This window comes from Pongo abelii, chromosome 3 (genome assembly GCF_028885655.2).
Source record: "Pongo abelii isolate AG06213 chromosome 3, NHGRI_mPonAbe1-v2.0_pri, whole genome shotgun sequence".
Classification (NCBI taxonomy): Eukaryota; Metazoa; Chordata; class Mammalia; order Primates; family Hominidae; genus Pongo; species Pongo abelii.
In genome coordinates, this window is record NC_071988.2 from 134,077,343 (window position 1) to 134,090,233 (window position 12,891).

The 12,891-nt window shown below is 38.6% G+C and overlaps 1 protein-coding gene across 10 annotated transcripts in view; it reads left to right on the top strand.

The window, feature by feature from the left end:
* Window positions 1-12,891, top strand: part of ALPK1 (alpha kinase 1) — a 157,508-nt gene that overhangs the window by 20,059 nt on the left and 124,558 nt on the right. Inside the window, exon 3 of one of the 10 annotated variants that reach the window (XM_054554328.1) lies at window positions 7,008-7,128. The exons of the other annotated variants lie outside the window; for them this stretch is intronic. The gene's annotated coding sequence lies outside the window, so the exon portion shown is untranslated. The remainder of the gene's footprint in view (window positions 1-7,007; window positions 7,129-12,891) is intronic. 10 annotated transcript variants of the gene reach the window in all.

Here is a 12,891-nt window from a genome sequence, read left to right on the forward strand (position 1 = left end):
AAAACTATTCTTTCCTCATTGGATGGTCTTGGCACTCTTGTTGGAAATCATGTGACCCTATACATGATGGTTTATTTCTGGGCTTCTTATACATCGATGGTCTATACTACTGTTTGGATTACTATAGCTTCATTGTAAGTTTTGAAATCAGGAAGTGTAAGTCCTCCAATTTTCCTTTTTTTCAAAATTGTTTTAGCTATTCAAAGTCCCTTGAGATTCTATATAAATTTAAGGATGGATTTTTCTACTTCTGGAAGAAAATGTCAGTGGTTTTTGATGAGTTTTTAGAGTTGCTATTACACTGTATGAACAATTTTATATTTTGCTTCATCTTATTTAAATTATTACATATATATACCATTACAAAATAAATGTTACTTATTATCCAAACACTTCACAAACATACTTTACAGTGACTACATAAAGGAAATGTACAAATGGAAGTGTAATTGAAAGATCTGAAAATATGTCTCAAACCACAAGACGTGTATATACTTTAGATACTATAATCATAAAAATGAGAAGAATTTGATTCAAGACATTTCAGAGTATTAGGATGTGATATTTATATTAAGTGAGTAGAAAGGAATTAATAAACAATTGTATTAGTTTAAAAGACCTTTTTAAAGTATATACTTACACTACTTTTGACTAACTACAACTCTGGGAATCATTTATTTACTCAACAAACATTTACTGAATCTCTATAGTTTCTGAAGTTTTGGGAACCTAGGTATGAATTAAATACAGTCTTCACCCTCGGGGGAAGGAAATAAATGCTGAAATTTAATGAAATTTTCATGTGTCATGAACTTTTACTTGCTTATTTAATCTTTGCATCAGTCCTATGTGTAAGTGGTGTTAACTCCGTTTAAAGATGAGGAAACGAATGTTCATTTCAGAAAAGCTGAGCTACTTATTGAAGGTGACACAGATAGTGAGTGTCAAGGCTAAGTGATTAGCCCAGGGTCATTTGCCTCCGAAGCTCATATCCTTTTCACTCCTCCAGGTTGCTTTTGTCACTTATGACCTAACACGGAAGACTGGAGTATATGCAATTACCATGACAGCAATTAATTCTGCCACATTAGAGTCAAGAAAGTCTTTAGAGAAGCACCTTTATAACCTAAGACTTGAAAACTGATGAGTTTATTAGATAAAAATGGGGAGAGGAACATTCATTCATTCATTTATGTGTGCATTCACACAGCTTCTACAGTGTGCTAGTCACAGCATGAGACGCTGAGATGAAAAAAATGAATGAGACACTGTGGTCACCCACAGAAGTCACAGTCTACTGGGAGACAGTTAAGTAACTGAATTGTGACAGAGCATGATGTTAGACTCTGCCATACAGTTGAAAACAGAGTCCTAGGGACACCATTCCAGAGTACTAAGGGCAAGTTCACAGTGGCAGAAGCTACATTGACAGCAGGTAGTGCTGAGCATGGCAACTTGGACCCTCCATGCAAGTTCAGGAGTTTGGATTTCATCCTATAGGCAACAATGAGCCAGGAGTTTCTAAGTAGGAAAGTAACACAGTCAGTTCTGCTTTCTAAGAACCTATCTGGGCAGCAGATGAAGCATAAAGAATGGGAACTGGGAAAGAGACAAGTGGCAGGAAGACCAGCCTGGAGGCTAGTGGTCCAAACTAAACAGGGAGAAAGTCTGAAACAGGCAGCAAGAAGAGAGACTGAGAAGCAAAGACCATATTTATGAGGTGAGGTTGGCAGCTTTGTTGCCTATAGGGTGTGTGCTGAGAGTAAAGAAGAAGACAAGAGAACATGACCAAAGACTTTGGTATCATGTACATGTTCAGAACCAGCATTGTTTGCAAGTTATGGACCCATGGAGCATTTAATAGATAAGGCTCTTTTGCATTAACAGTATTTCTCTTATATATTTAGTCATTCTAAAATGACTACGTGTCTATTTTTACACCAATACCATGCTGTTTTGGTGACTATGGCCTTATAGTCAGGAAGTGTGATGCCTACAGATTTGTTCTGTTTCTTAGTCTTGCTTTGTCTATGCTGGCTCTTTTCTGGTTCCATATGAATTTTAGAATTATTTTTTCTAATTCTGTGAAAAATGGTGGTGGTACTTTGATGGGAATTGCATTGAATTTGTAGATTGCTTTTGGCAGTGTGGTTATTTTCACAATATTGATTCTATCCATCCATGAGCATGGGATGTGTTTCCATTTGTTTGTGTCATCTATCATTTCTTTCAGCAGTATTTTGTAGTTTTCCTTGTAGAGGTTTTTCACCTCCTTGGTTAAGTATATTCCTAAGTATTTTATTTTTTTGCAGCTATTTTAAAAGCGGTTGAGTTCTTGATTTGAATCTCAGCTTGGTCACTGTTGATGTATAGCAGAGCTACTGATTTGTGTACATTCATTTTGTATCCTGAAACTTTACTTAATTCATTTACCAGTTCTAGGAGCTTTTTGGATGAGTCCTTAGGGTTTTCTAGGTATACGATCATGTCATCAGCAAACAGTCACAGTTTGACTTCCTCATTACCAAATTGGATGCCCTTTCTTTCTTTCTCTTATCTGATTGCTCTGGCTAGGACTTCCACTGCTATGTTGAATAGAAGTTGTGAAAGTGGGCATCCTTGTCTTGTTCCAGTTCTCAGGGGGAATATTTTCAACTTTTCCCCATTCAGTATGATGTTGACTATAGGTTTGTCACAAACGACTTTTATTACCTTATGTTATGCCCCTTCTATGCCAATTTTGTTGAGAGTTTTAATTATAAAGAGATGCTGGATTTTGTCAAATGCTTTTTCTGCATCTATTGATATGATCATGTGATTTTTATTTTTAATTCTGTTTATGTGGTGTATCACATTTATTGCCTTGCAGATGTTAAACTATCCCTGCATCCCTGGTATGAAACCCACTTTATCATGGTCGATTATCTTTTTTATATGCTGTTGGATTCTGTTAGCTAGTATTTTGTTCAGGATTTTCGCATCTATGTTCTTCAGGAATATTGGCCTGTAGTTTCCTTTTTTTTGTTATGTCTTTTCCTGGTTTTGATGTTAGGATGATATTGACTTTATAGAATGATTTAGGGAGGATTTTCTGTTTATCTTTTGGAATAGTTTCAATAGGATTGGTACTATTCTTCTTTAAATGTCTGATATAATTCAACTGTGAGTTCATCTGGTCCTGAACTTTTTTTGTTGGTAGCTTTTTAGTTACCATTTCAATTTCACTCCTTGTTATTGGTCTGTTCACAGTTTCTATTTCTTCCTGCTTTAATCTAGGAGGGTTGTATATTTCCAGGAAGTTATTAATCTCCTCTAGGTCTTCTAGTTCATGTGTGTAAAGGTTTTCAGTAGCCTTGAATGATCTTTTGTATTTCTGTGATATTGGTTGTAATATCACCTGTTTCTTCTTTTTTTTTTTTTTTTTTTGATACAGAGTCTGGCTCTGTCGCCCAGGCTGGATTGCAGTGGCATGATCTCGGCTCACTGCAAGCTCCACCTCCCAGGTTCATGCTATTCTTCTGCCTCAGCCTCCCCAGTAGCTGGGACTACAGGTGCCTGCCACCACACCCGGCTAATTTTTTTGCGTTTTCACTAGAGACGGGGTTTCATCGTGTTAGCCAGGATGGTCTCGACCTCCTGACCTCATGATCCTCCCGCCTAGGCCTCCCAAAGTGCTAGGATTACAGGCGTGAGCCACCGCGCCCAGCCAATATCACCCGTTTCTTTTCTAATTGAGCTTATTTGAATCTTCTCTTTTCTTTTCTTGGTTAATCTCACTAATGGTCTATCAATTTTATTTAACTTTTCAAAGAACCAGCTTTTCATTTCATTTATCTTTTGTATTTTTTGTTTCAATTTCATTTAGTTCTGCTCTGATCTTTGTTATTTCTTTTCTTCTGCTGGGTTTGAGTTTGGTTTGTTCTTGTTTCTCTAGCTCCTTTTAGTATGACCTTAGATTGTCTATTTGTGTTCTTTCAGACGTTTTCATGCAGGTATTTAATGCTATGAACTTTCCTCTTAGCACTGCCTTTGCTGTATCCCAGAGGTTTTGTAGGTTGTGTCACTGTTATCATTCTATTCAAAGAATTTTTAAATTTCCACCTTGATTTTATTGTTGACCCAACAATCATTCAGGAGCAAGTTATTTAATTTCCATGTATTTGCATACAACTATAATTTTAATCATTGCTATATTGAAACATCATAGATTTCGGGACAGTGGATTAGTGAGTTTTTTCCTAAGACAAAATTCAAAAAGATTAATGGATCTTTACTGAAATGAAATTCAAATATGAGTATTTGTCAGTTGCATAATATGCACTGCTATTTTAATGTTCCACAAAATTTTCCATTTTTACAGGCCATTACTAAGTCTTATAATTTATTTAGACCTGTTCTGTTCTGTAAAGTGTCACATTTGTTTTCATTAATAAGCATAAACAAAATAGTTAAAAGTGAAATTGCCTATACCTGTACTGATAAGTGCCACCAGTAGAGGGCGGCAGTGAGGCACTAGAAAGAAGAACCACCTTACTGTCAGAAATTGCAGAAAACCGTCAAGATGGGAGTTGATGTGAATAACAGCAAACATTTGTTGGTGTTGTCATCCTCATTAACACCCAGATTGGCTTATTTTATGGTCCAGAAGCTTTGACATAAACATTGTCACAGAATTTTCAGATAATCTGATAATGTACTTATAAAGCAAATTTTGTGGAAATTTCTGGTAAGACTGATAAGAATCAACATTAAGAGATATTCTAAAAATTTTACCTTATTTCAAAGAGACAAGAGTACGAATTAAAATTAAGCATGTTGTTCTTGTCACTTCAAGAGTGTAGGCAGAGAATTTAATACTTTAGAGATGACAAAAGGCATCTTACCTTCTTTGAACACTACAGATATCCCTGAAATAAAAAGAAATATTCCCAACGTATCAACAGTAAGCAATGCATAGGATTAATCAACAAGATAGGTTACCCGGATTTAGCTTGCATCTGCTTTTATAAACATTTAACAACAACAAATATTTTTTGAGCACCTACTATGTGCTAGGAGTTATTCAAGGTACTGAGGTTATAGAAGGGAACAAAACAAACTCATTTCCTGCCTTCTTGGAGTTTAAATTATAGTGAGGAAGACAGATATTAAACAAAGCTGCATAATTAATTCATTAGTTACAATGGAGAAAAACAAAAAATAGGAAACAATCTACCACAGGGCCCCAGACCAATGAGTTTGGCCTCAAATCAAAAAGGGGAAATTAAGCGAAATTGAAATAGGACTCAAGAACAACTTAAGTTCTTAATACCCATTTATGTCATTTATTTCCTTTAAAAATAAATAAAATAGATAAGGTAAAATTAACAGATTCATGGAAATAACATTACTAAATAGTATTTGAGTAGTTGCTATACAGCAATAAAGTACTTTGCCAATGTAAAGTGTTAAAATGCCCCATGCCTCCCTGAGCACCTAAACTTGATTAAAGTCTGTGTCAGTCATCAGCCAAGCCACAGCCACCCCTGAGAACATGCACTTCCTGCTGACCCCAGTCACTTTCTACAAGGTCCCTCTGTGTCTTTGCTCTTGCTGTGCCCCACATCTCACCACATCTGTCTGATGTGCATCTCTTCACACCGCCATCCACGCCTGCTCCTCAGACCCTACCCCTTTCACTTCCACTGGCTGGAGTCCTACCCATCTTTCAATGTCCTAGTCGGTCTTCTAAACAAAGCATAACTTAACTAAACCTCCTTTCCCTGAATAAAAAATCATTTTTTTCCTCAAAATGGTAAATTAAACTACAAATCACAATCATTCTTTGCCCATTCTTTGCTTGGAATTTAACTGTATCTGAGCAGATTCAGTCTTTTATTTCAGACGTATTTGCCTGTCATCTCTAGTAAACCCTGAGCCCTAAAATTCTAGAACTGTGTCTAATTCATCCTTATATTGCCTTACAGATCCTGACACATAGGGTATCCAGAAAATTTTGGTTAATTTGCATTATTGGAAGAAAATTGCCACAAATCTTAATCTTTAAGAATTTGATTTTTTTTGAAGAGCATGGAATTGGTAATACGCAGGCTATACATTTTGAACAACATAGAACACACAAAAAAAAGTATGTCAAATAAAGTTGCCATTTCTGCCTTTATCCTATTTCAGTTAAGATGAATATTTAGGAAATTACATAAAATTTTACTCTGTGAGAGGCTCATCTAGGAGTGATGCAATTCTTGGAAAATATTAAGTTTGTCAGGGTCTGTAATTTGCTTCTACTCTCCTTATAAGCTAACGAGCTAGCCTGTTATTTCATGGATTTTGGCAGAAGACATGAAACTCCTGAGTCAGAGACAAAAGGTTTTAGTACCCATAGTACATCAAGCAGCATGGACATCATGCTGACATCTGCTCCTCATGTCCTCCAAGTCCACTGGAGTAGTAGTGAGTGGGCCAGTGGATGCTGTGCATGCAGTCAGTGGGTTTGTCTCTATTGCAGCCAAGGAACACTGGGCTTAGGGAGCCCACTGCTTTTATAAAAAGCCTGCTCTTGGCCAGGCGTGGTTGCTCACGCCTGTAATCCCAGCACTTTGGGAGGCCAAGGCAGGCGGATCACGATGTCAGGAGATCGAGACCATCCTGGCTAACACAGTGAAACCCCGTCTCTACTAAAAATACAAAAAATTAGCTGGGCATGGTGGCAGGCGCCTGTAGTCCCAGCTACTTGGGAGGCTGAGGCAGGAGAATGGCGTGAACCTGGGAGGCAGAGCTTGCAGTGAGCCGAGATCATGCCACTGCACTCCAGCCTGGGTGAAAGAGCAAGACTCCATCTCAGAAAAAAAAAAAAAAAAAAATCCTGCTCTTTGTCCCAGTGAGAGACATGACCTCATTCCTCAAAGATGGTGCAAATTCTAATAAATTCCCAGGTAAGGAGAGGTCGGCATGACGTTTTTTGTTTGTTTGTTTGTTTGTTTTGTTTTGTTTTGTTTTTGTTTTTTCAGACAAGGTCTAACTCTATTGCCCTGGATGGAGTGCAGTGGCACAATCATAATTCACTGCGACTTCAAACTCTTGGACACAAAAAATCCTCCCTCTCAGCATCCTGAGTAGCTAATACTACAGGTATGTGCCACCACTATAGGCTAATATTTTTATTTTTGTTTTTATTTTATATAAGGTTCTCGCTATGTGCCCAGGCTGGTTTCAAACTCATGGCTTCAAATGATCATCCTGCCTCAGCCTCCCAAAATGTTGGAATTACAGGTGTTAGCTACTGCACCCGGCCTGATCTCTCATTCTTGACACACACTGCAAGAACTTGCAGAGATGCCCAGAGCTTGTGGTAGATTGTCTGTCCCAAAAATATTCTGTGAAAGTAAGAATTGTAGTTACCCTGGAACATCAGAGGGGTTCATAAATATTTGTTGAAGCAAATTAATTAATTAATGAGAAGAAGGAGAGTCACTGAGAAACCAAAAAAAAAAAGTCAGGGCAAATAGAGTGAATCCCTTGAGGGAACAGTTTCAAATTTCAGACCTGATAAGGACGAAAAATCAGAAGAATAACAAAAGCTAAGATATTGTAGGCTACTTGGCTTTATAATAAAATATCTAAGCACATTACTTCATGGAAAATTAATCTAGGACTCACTATACAAAGTAATCACTGATTAAGTTCAAATAATCTAAGGTAATGCACCTATCTCCCTAAATCAGCATTATGTAATCACAGCTCTTTATATATGCAGCCTTTTGGCACGTACCAAATTTCTTTGAAAACTTTAGACACTATTCCCATTTACCAGCCATGATTTTTTTCCCCAAAATTGTAAATTGAACTACAAATCAAAGTAGATCATATGAATAAATTTGGTCAGACTTAAACAGTTCCTTAGAAACATATAGTTAAGTAAATGAAATATCATATCGTCTCAAGATTCCCTTGAAGGGCAGGAATTAAGCTGACATATTTTGTGATGGTATTAGAAGTGAAGGACTTGAGGCATATTTAGGACATTCAAATTCAAAGTCCAGACTGGTGAGTAGAGTTCACATTTACATTGATAACTGTCAATACTCCTTCTCCGGACCACAGTAGCCCTCGTGTCTATAAAACTTAAGGGGCAATCATACAGAGTTTTGTTATCACACATCTCAACTTTTAGCCTCCCTGCCCCCCTTTTTCCTGGATGCCTTCCAGTCTTCATGAGCCACTGCTGTAGTATCACTGCTCTCCATCTGCTGCTCTCATAATTGGAGATTGATTGCCTCCAGGGTTCGCAAATGTTTCAGGCAACTTAAATGATTTGAGTTTTTAAGCAACTATGAGTTTTTCAGGCACTCCAGGGAAGGCCTTGTTTTTAAGGTTTATAATTCCCTTCTTCTCTCCTCTCCCTTCTACCCTCCCAAGGGATTTCACCCAGGCTTCCCTAAGGCCCCAGGTGAGAGGCTGTGTGAGCCTCAAACTGGTGTCTCTGGCTGAGCCATCAAAGCCTTTCCTACCTCAGTATGAGTGCCTGGCCTTCCTAGGTCTCTTTCCCCTTCTTTCCTCAAGTTTATGGAAACCTTCATCATCCCTTTATCTTTGAAAGTCTTTGCAGTAGAGATGATCATCATTTCTTTCACCCGTCAGTTTCTCCTTCCCAACATCCCATTTTTACATAATTTATTTTTGAGATTGTCCATGCAAACCTCCCTGCTACAAGCCCCTTTGTTGTATACCTGATTAAATGCTGGAAGGAACAAGCCATGCGTTGTGCTAAGATTTTATCTTTAAACTAAGGACGCTGCAACTGAGTTAGTTTCTGTTAAATGCTGGAGTCGAGAGGTCATGCAAAGCCATCGTAAATAGATCAGATAAAGATGGTCTACAGAGAGAAATGAAGCAGACCTTGTCTGTTTCATTTCCATCTGTAGGTACTCTTGCCCCACCTACCTAGCATGGTGCCTGACACATAGTAGGCATTCAAGTCTTAATGGAATGAATAAATCAGACTGTGGAGAGAGAGAAAGAAAGAGAGGCAGGCTTCCACTAACAGCTTTCCATTTCCTTGTTCTAATCCCACATGAGGACTGTCTGCATTTCCCATCCTCATGTCCATCAATACATTCCCGTTTATGCCAAAACTAGTTTGGGTGTCTTTAATTTCCTAATGGTCTTCTTAAAAGGCAACCTCCGAAGAAAAATGTGACAGAAACTCCAACCTGAGGATGCTTTTGCAGAGCAGGCCTTAGCCCCTCTGTGTACATAAACCTAGGCATTGTTGATTGAACAGGGATTCATTTAGCGCCCATAGGGAGGACTCCAAATGAATAGAGGTCTGATCAGGAGGCACTTGCGAAGTTAAGCTCCAGGAAGAGGAGGAGTGCATTACAGTTTCACCTTGGACTTCTGGAACGCTGCTGGACTAACGTGGTGGTGCAGGAGGTTTCTCTGCATTTCTGCCTGTACCCTCAGTCACTGTGCAGTAGATCAAGAAGGGTCATTCTTTCCCACTCAGTGAAGCAGTAGGGAGACGCCCCCTGCCCAGGAGAGTGTATTTCAAAGTGAGGGGGAGAGGGTAGTTGAAAAGCCATAGGCAGTCTTTCTAGGTTTGAAATATAGAAAAATAAAATATTCAGAGACAGTGTGGTGAATTTGTTCACAGTGCAGATTTGAAGGGAGACAGATCTGCATTCCAACACCAACTCTGCAACTTACTGACAAGCTCTGTGATCTTTAATAAACTGCATCACCTCTTGTAGCCTCAGATTTCTCATCCACAAAATGAGAATAATAAGGCTTCATAAATTTGGCATAAGTAATAAACATATGTAAGTTGATAGCAAGCTAAGTGCTCAGTAAATGGTGGGTATTGTTAGGATTGTTAGTACTTTTGTAATAAAAACATCAGTGAAGAGTGTTTTTGTTTTGATTTTTGAAGAGACAGGGTTTCATTCACTCTGTCACCCAGGCTAGAGTGTGGCAGTGTTATCATAGCTCACTATAACCTTGAACTCCTAGGCTTAAGGGATCCCCCCGACCTCAGCCTCTGTACTAGCCAGGACTACAGGTGTGTACAACCGAGCCCTGATAATTTTTTAAAATTTTTTTTGTAGAGATGGGATCTCTACAAACAATGTTGCCTAGGCTGGTCTCAAATTCCTGGCATCAGGTGATCCTCCTGCCTTGGCCTCCCAAAGCACTGGGATTACAGCTGTGAGCCACCAGGCCCGGCCAAAAGTGTGATACTTTCATGTTAACAAAAAAGAGTGAATTTTTCTAACAAGTTAAGAAATATGGCACTAAAACATATACTTAATAGCTCTTTTTCACTATTACCTCTTAACCCTAAATCCCTGAGTGGTAATGTAAAAGAAGAGTGCAGTCAGTATCTAACAAGACAGTAGTTACGCAGTAATAGTTATCAGTTGTGGCATCAATCAAGAATTAGTATCAACTCCCTGAATAGGAGGCACACGTGAATTCTCATATACAGTCTTCTGAAGACCTTAAAAGCAATTTGTAAATGATATGACCTGTAGATGGCGAACTTGGATAGGGGGAATATTAAGCAATGCCTAAAAAAGAAAGCAGTGGTTTTTGTTTTGTTGATGAGAGGACTAAGTAAAGTCGATACATTAATAAGTTCTCTTTATGAACATAGGCCCAAAGATTCTTTGCTGACACACCAGGTTCCTTCTGTCTGTGAACAAGAGCCCACTCGCAGTCATGCCCACTGTTGCGGGATTAGACTGCATTAGCTGCTGGTAGAAACATTTTGGCTCTGTTCACACTGGCTGCTAGTCACTGATACAAGAGCAAGCAGTATCAAATGGGGAAGGTAAATAGCTTTCCTGGAAGTCTCTTGGGGGGGGGGTACGGAAATGCATACATAACACTACTTAATTATCTGACTACATCCTATATGTCCAAAGTATCCACATCTTTTGATCTAGATAAATAATTGTACCCTCCCTTGCTGCTTGTTGCCATTGTTGAGTATTTGTTCTTCACACTGCCCAAGGCAATCCTTTAGGGACCAATTACCATCCTTTATTGACATCATTTCACTGGCTGACAGAGACTTCTGGAGTGCCACACTGGGCATTCAGGACTCCTAAGAAAGCTCCTTAATACTTTTGTGTGATCTCTGTGCCTTACATGAGAAATATGAATCTTTTTTCCTTAAAATTCTACTTTGGAGTACTAGTTTTACTGTCCCAGTTCACAATTGCATATATGTGGATTTGTGGGAAAATTAGTGTGACTGCCAAAACTGTGCCTGCTCATGCAGTGGCCTGGGATGTTTTGTGGATTCTTTCAGCTGTGAAAGAGCCCAGCATCTCACCCAGCATGATAGATTGATGACCTTGTGCTGCATTATAAAGCAGGGTCATTATCCCCAGAGAGCCTCGCAGCTTGTGGGTCAGGTGAAGGGACATCACTAGGCTTCCACAGTGCCTCTGCTCTGTCATTTATCACAAGGCTGTAATCATTTTCTACACATTGGCCTCCCCACAAATGTGTGCTTCTGGAGTCCAGAAACTGCCATTTTCATCCCTTTACCCTTCACATTGTGAAGCACTGGCATATAGTAGGTACTTACGAAAATGTTGAATGAATGAAAGAATAAATATACGTGCTTGGGAAGAACAAGAAGGCAGGAAGGAGGAAAAATCAGTTTAGGAGAGAAAAAGAGAAAAATAATCCAGGCACTTACAGAGAATTGTACCCATATTAGACAAACATTATTCCTAAACAATAGAAAAAGAGAAAAGCTGAGTAGATTGTGTCCAGTCCAATCCATTTATTTTTACCAATCAAACTCTGAAGAGACTGACTTATAACTGAAATGCTAGTTCACTGTTGCCCGTGAAGAACACATCTTTCTAGAAACTACAATGTTTGTATTCACTGAGAACATTACCCCTGCCCAGCCCCACATATTTCACTTCTTTATTTCAAAACAAAGAAAGCCCTTGGCTCTCAGGATGAGGCCATTTTGGTTTTGGGGTAGCTCCTAAAAGCCATGAGGTTGCAGTTAACCTCAAATATGAAAGTATAAAAGTTATCAGAGAATTCAGAAATTATAAGATGTTATCTAAGGGTGGATTTGGATCTAAAGGCACTCATTAGTAGAAGGCAGACTTTAAGGGATGGGAGTGAGGAACAATCAGAAATAGGCTCTGGAAGACAGTCCAAATAAGAGCAGCAATACATTACCCCATGGCATTGCTCATGAGGTTGACAATGGGGCATCTGACATGAAATCACAGCAATGGTCAAGAACATGAAGACACGCACAAGGATAGGGGGGTATAGGCCTGTCATGTCTGTACATGGTAAGTACTCAATAAATACTGGTCGAATGAACAGGCTACTGTGTGACTGAGCTGCTAAGGGGAAGCCACAATCTACTTCACTAAAGGCACAGTTTATTTACTTACTTACGTATTTACTTAAGCACATATGAAAAGGAATTGAAGTGACATGCACTACTAAAATGTACAAAAATCCAATGTAAGGAAAAGTTAAATTGAAAAATGGTGATTAGAAACCATTTAGAATAAACGAAGAAAGCAAACTGGGTCCTGGAAACCTGTGTTGAATGAATCATACAGTAGAGCTTACAGAAAGTTCTGAGCTTCCAGACAACCAAGTCAAAAGAGGAACAAGCTGGATTTGTACAGCTTTCTTCAGTTAGTAAAGGGGTGTATATAAGTTCCTCTGTAAATGCAGATTTATTTTTGGAACTTAATTCTGAGAAGAATTTATTGCATGGACACTTATATAAGAGAAAGGAGACATTTGGCAGCAGTTTTATAAAAGTACCTACATGTCATTTGCAGACTAAACTATAAAGATAATCACCACCAGTGTAGCCTGTATAAATTAATAGACAAC